At 28.1% G+C, this 6,329-nt stretch overlaps 1 long non-coding RNA gene across 1 annotated transcript; it reads right to left on the bottom strand.

Moving 5' to 3' along the window:
- Positions 1-2,632: 2,632 nt before the first annotated feature.
- Positions 2,633-5,127, bottom strand: LOC145100584 (uncharacterized). The gene is made up of 3 exons (XR_013705142.1): positions 4,442-5,127; positions 4,120-4,226; positions 2,633-2,842 (listed from the first exon to the last, which is right to left on the bottom strand). It is a non-coding gene; the product is annotated as an uncharacterized LOC145100584 (long non-coding RNA).
- Between the last annotated feature and the right edge of the window lie 1,202 nt (positions 5,128-6,329).

Genomic DNA, 6,329 nt, shown 5'->3' on the forward strand with positions numbered 1-6,329 from the left:
GTCAGTAGGCAATAAACGGTCAATAGAAAATATCAAGCAAATTAGATAAAAAATGGACAGAATTTGACAAATTGTAGCTAATATTGGGCCAAAATTGTACATAACTAAAGTTTACTCTTCCTAAAGCCATTATACTTTATTATATATATATATATATATATATATATATATATATATATATATATATATATATATATATATATATATATATATACCAATTAATGTAATGAATCTAACTTTTTTTATCATTTCATATAAAATTATTAAACTATAGCCTCTTTTATACTTTTAACTATTTAGTCGGTGTATACATAACGTTGCAGTAAAAATTATAACTCTCGTTTTAAATATGATATTCTAAATAAAATTCAAAATCACAATCTAATAATTATTGATGAATTTTTCCAAGATGAGTCATTAGATACACAAAAAGAAACAGAAAGCGAACTCTTCAATGAGCTTCTCCTTTTGTTTCATATTGCCTTTGATACCTCACTCCTAACCGTAGCTTCAAAACATTTTCATGCATTTCAATATAAACAAGACCACAATTATTTAAATCCATCCAGTTTCGACCCTACAAATGGTCCCGTCTGCTTCTGTTGATTCGCATAAGATTTGACTGCGATTGTTTTATACACGACAATTTTTTCATCAAACAATAAATTCTAAGTTATACTTGTTCAAACTCTTTAGTCTCTGATTGTAGTTTGCTAGTTTAGATGATATGCATACAAAAAAAACAATGTAATTGTTATAATCAATACTAGTATTAAAAACAATATTATTAAGTACCATACTAATCAAACATTGAAGCTATTTGAATCGATCAATTATTAATCTGGGAGTGGAAAGAAGTTTAAAATTAAAAGGCAAGAATGGGTGGTCCTCGGAAGAAGGGGTATCTTGGTAATGTTGACAATCACAGCTTTATAGTGAATGACATTATTCATATTTCTTTGTATAGTACTAATATACAACTGTTAAAGCACAAATGTTGAAGAACAAAGGGGACCCTTTGGGTGTGGGCAGATGAAATGAAAGTGACAATACTAATAACAAAAGTTAAAAACATTTGGTATAAAAATGGTAAGAACACCACAGGGGTATAAATGTATTAAGAAGGGGTAAGGGGTAGGTCTATTGGGTGGGGGACATATAAAACCTTGAGGGCAGGTATCCTCTTATTTGGGACAATTTAATTGGCCATATATGATAGATACAATTTTCGTATGGTGAGATCTAAATGTGAATTTTGGGATTTTGTTTGATTTATTGGATGTTTATAGTTATCTTCTTCTGTTTCATGTTCCCCAACATCAGGAGAAGACAAAGATACCATGCAAATTTAAATCTTTTAAATAAAACTATTTTACAATGGTTAAAATCGTATAATAGTAATATTTTGAGCAATTTGTTTCACCTAAGTTATTGAAATTTTCTATGTTGGTTGAAAGTTATTGCTCTTGTAACGTTTAAATCATTTTGTGCTTTAGTATTTTTTTTTTTCTTTTTATTGATTTTACCTCTAGTTTTGACTGATATCTCATCAACTGTACATGTAATTTGCGTTATTACAAAGTTTTTCACTATATGTCAAACTAATTTAACCGGTTTAAAATCATCTGTTTAATTGTTTTAGATAGGGATGCAAACGAGCCAAGCCGAGCTCGAGCCTGGTCTGGCTCGGCTCGGGCTCGTTTAAGTTATACGAGGCTCGCGCTCGAGCTCGGCTCGATTCGAGCTTTTTTGTATAGAGTTCGGTTCGAACTCGTAAATAATTATACAAGCTCAGATCGGGCTCGGGCTCGACTCGTTTATTGTTCGACGTGCATAAATAAGCTTCAGCTCGGCTCGAGCTCGTTAAGAAACTCGTTTATTAATACCCTAAATTCCTAATTCCCCAAATATGTTTTATTTTAATATATAAAAATAATAATAAATTGTATTACATAAAAGCTCGTTTAGGCTCATGAGCCTAATCGACCTTAGTGATATAGGCTCGAGCTCGTTTAATAAACTAGTTTAATATTAAGTTCGAGCTCGTTTAAAATCGGTTTCGAGTCGTGCTTTTAACAAATCGGTTCGTTTGCATCCTTAGTTTTAAACTTTACGAACTTTTATCATTCATACCTTTTCCACTTTGGTAATGTGATTTGCATTGTTACTATTATTTTAGTGTCTCTCTTTTAATTTTGATTCCTTATGATGCTAGTAAATTCTAATGTTTTAAGCGATATGATGTCCAACGGAAATGTTGAGTAGTCGAATAGGGAATCACAAAGTGAAGAAGAAGAAATGATTGTGACGACACACATGTAATTTTAAAAGAGAAATCAAATATTCTTTTATTTTTTATTATTCATACTTATCTTCCCATTTACAACCGTTAATATATATATATATATATATATATATATATATATATATATATATATATATATATAATAAAAGTAGTGATTCAAATGAGAACAAAAAAAAATTAAAAACTCTAAGAACCCCCATTAATTAGTAAATATTTACATGATATTCTTATTAAACATGTGAAAATCCTATTTTTTTTTTCTCTTTTTGATACAAAAAGGGCAAAATTGTAATATTTGCAGTATAATATTTTCATTTTATATACTCTCATATTTGAACACACAACTTATATAAGTTACAAGTTTATAGAGTCCATTTATAGTTTAATTCACAAAATTCACAACTTAGTACAACCCATTTTATAATAATTCACAAACTCAAAGAAATCAAAAATTCAAACTCTATTACTACTACCACCACACGCTGCCACCAACCACCTGTACCAGCATCGCAACCATTATTTTCTTCTAAATTAGATCTGTAAACAAATTCATGCATTAATAACTTAAATACTGCATTCACAGTCTAATAAAACCACTTATTTCACTCATTTTAAATTTAATGCAAAATCATTATTAAAACTAATGTATTCTTACATACTTATACAACACAAAAAATAAATATATTTAGAAAAAAAATTAACAAAAAATTTATGCATAAATCATTCATATATTAAATTGTGAATTTAATATATTAAATCGTGAATAAAATTTACATTATTTCAAAAGCTAACAAAAAAATTGTAAAATAATCACAGCTTAATGTCAATTAATTCACAGCTTAATACAATCAACTCAGAATTTAATATACAAATTCATAACTTAATATAGTCAGTTCATAGTCTAAGAAGAAAATACACAGTTTAATGCAGTCAATTTACAGTTTAAAACACAAAAATTCAAGTTTAGTACACAAAATTCAAAGTTTATTATACAAAAAGTATGCATACACAAAATTCATAGCTTAATACAACTAACTTTATAGTTTCATACACATAATTCACAACTTAATCTAGTCAATTTATAGTTAAACAGAAAATTCATAGCTTAATACGGTCAATTTGCAGTTTAAAAACAAAATTCAAAGTTTAATGCAATCAATTCACAGTTTAAAATACAAAAATGACAGCTTAGTACACTAAATTCACATTTTAATACACAAAAAGTAGTATTCACATCCATATTATAAACTTAAAACACTTATTACAATTAATACACAGTTTAATATAGAAAATTCACAAACTAGTATTACAAATTCAAAGTTTAATTCAATAAAAATTATACATTCAAACCTTAATAGCAGTTAAAACTAAAATTAACAAAATTATATGACAAATGAGAGGTTAAAACATCAAATTCACACTTTAACAGAAAAAAAAAACAAAAAAGAAATATATCATATAGATCTACAACAGATGCAAGTAGAAAAACATATTATCAACTTAAAACTTTTAATTCATAGTTAAATAGAGTATATTCACTGTTTAATACAAAAAAAAAGTATGTATTCAAAAGCATATTATCAACTTAAAATTTTTAATACAATCAATTCACACTTTAATACAATTAATTCATAGTTAAATATACAAAAGTCACAGTTTAATATAGTCAATTTACAGTTTAAAGAACAAATTCACAGCTTAATGCATTCAATTCACAGTTTTAAAAACAAATATCACAGCTAAATACACAGACTTCATAGTTTAATATACAAAAAGTATGCATTCACAACTAAATTCGCAGCTTAATAACTTACCAAATTTTATTGAGGCATTTCATAAAACACCTTGTGTGCATCTTTTTTTCAGAACTTCCTTTTGTAAGCACCATCAATGTAAACACCATACACACACCAGATCTAACCTGAAAATGGATAAACACATCAGATCTGATGTCGATTTGATGGTGTTTTGACCAGATATAAGAGAGACATAGACGGAAATGAGTTATAGATGAGAAGGAGGCGACACATAACAGATCTGGTACAAATCCGATAAACATTTCGCCGTTAATAGAACATATCAGAGAAAAAAAATAAGTTTAAGAGTTCGGAAACAAAACGAGATCAAGATTAACACCTGTAGGTTGAGATGATGACTGCAATTTGCGATTTTTGATGCTTCGACAACGACACCAACGGTGGGGGAACATATTTGATGTAGATTCAACGATGGAATGATGAAATAGAAAGAAAAACCTTTATATAATAACACCAAATTCTCGAATCTACATCAGATCTGAATTGATCTGGTGTAAATGAAGATAAAGGAGGTCTCCAGTGGTTGTTTGTATAAAGAAGTAGATCTGGAGGTGGTAGGACATTTGGAGGCGAGAAAGAGCTTCATACTCTGTCACATCTGTTATTCCGGCGAAGCAGATCGAAGAGTTTTTCTCGTGCTTCATCAAATTTGAAACGTTGGAGATCTGGAGAAGAAGCATATTCAAATTTGAAAATAGAGTGTAGTGTTTTCTAGGTGTTCCAGCAAAGCAAAGCGGCTGATGGAAGGCGATAGTCGGTGTTAATGAGATAGATGGTGGTGGAAGGAGGTGGCGCTCGGTGGTAATGACAGATCTGAAGTCAGGGGTTCTAGATCTGAAGGCGAATGCACCAGATCTGAAGGTGGATGTTTCAGATCTGAAGGCGGCAGCTCCAGATCTGAAGATCGTTGTATTCCGACGACGACGACGACGGTGGTGCCGGCGATGGTGGTGGTCGTCGGCAGTAGTAGAAGGTAAGAGAGAGAGAGAGAGATATGAGAGAAAAGTTGTCATGTCTGATAATTAAAATTATATGGTAAAAAAGTAGTTTTTATGGTTCTTAACTTTTTATGGTTCTCATTTTAACCTTTACTTTTATATATATATATATATATATATATATATATATATATATATATATATATATATATATATATATATATATATATATATATGAATAAAAAGATAGATAAAAACAAAAAATAATATGATATTTTACTTCCGATATTAACATAAATTGATGTTTAAGTTGGTAGTGTAAGGAGATAACATTGAGAAATGAGAACGACACAAGTAATTAAACTACAAGAAAGTCTAGAATAAGTATGAAATTTGGTTATAAAATCAAATTTAGTAGCCAATTAGCCATTACGGTACATAGATTGATAACAATTTGGATTTATCTATCTTGCTACGAATTTACGTATCGATGGAATATAATTTCAAAGCTAAGACTTCTATTGTGAGTGGCAGAGTGGGTTTTCATCGAAAATTGCTAATAATTATGCATCGTATAACTAACTGGCGACGAAATTTGCTACCGAATGATTTTAATACTTATTACAATTCATTTTTTTTTTATTAATGAGCAGTATAACTTATTTGATCTTTGTTAACCATTTATTTTCAACCATGAATCTAATCTGCTATTATATATATTTTTAAATTTGCTTGAGTTTCATTCGAGATTTAAACTATAAACCTCAAATAGGAATAACAACGTTAATATTGTTAGGTTAAAAGCCATTTGTATCAACCATTTAATATATATTCAATGTTCCATTTAATATATATTCAATGTTTAAGGTTTTGTATATTTTACCATTTATCTTTCTTAATCATATTTCATTTTACCTTTTAAATGTATTTTAGTTTTAAATATGTTTTATTTATCTACTAGTTAATTATTTTTTATCTAATATTTAATAATATTCTATTTATGAAATATAAACTTATAATAAGTATAAAATATTTTTAATTTTTTTTAACTATGAGGTGGTATTAAATGAAGGGTTTATAGAACATTTTAAATAGATTATATTATGATAGATTACTAAGAATTTTTATTTTTAAAATAGGTTATCAGTAAAGACTAATAATTACAGAGATCATTAAATTATAATTTAAAGTTAATAAAATATAAAATGATAATAATTTAAGTCATAAGAATTTTACCATTGAAGATGCTCTGAATTTAAAAATACAATG

The sequence above is a fragment of the Lactuca serriola genome, chromosome 4 (assembly GCF_051521515.1).
Source record: "Lactuca serriola cultivar US96UC23 chromosome 4, Lser_US96UC23_V15, whole genome shotgun sequence".
Taxonomy (NCBI): Eukaryota; Viridiplantae; Streptophyta; class Magnoliopsida; order Asterales; family Asteraceae; genus Lactuca; species Lactuca serriola.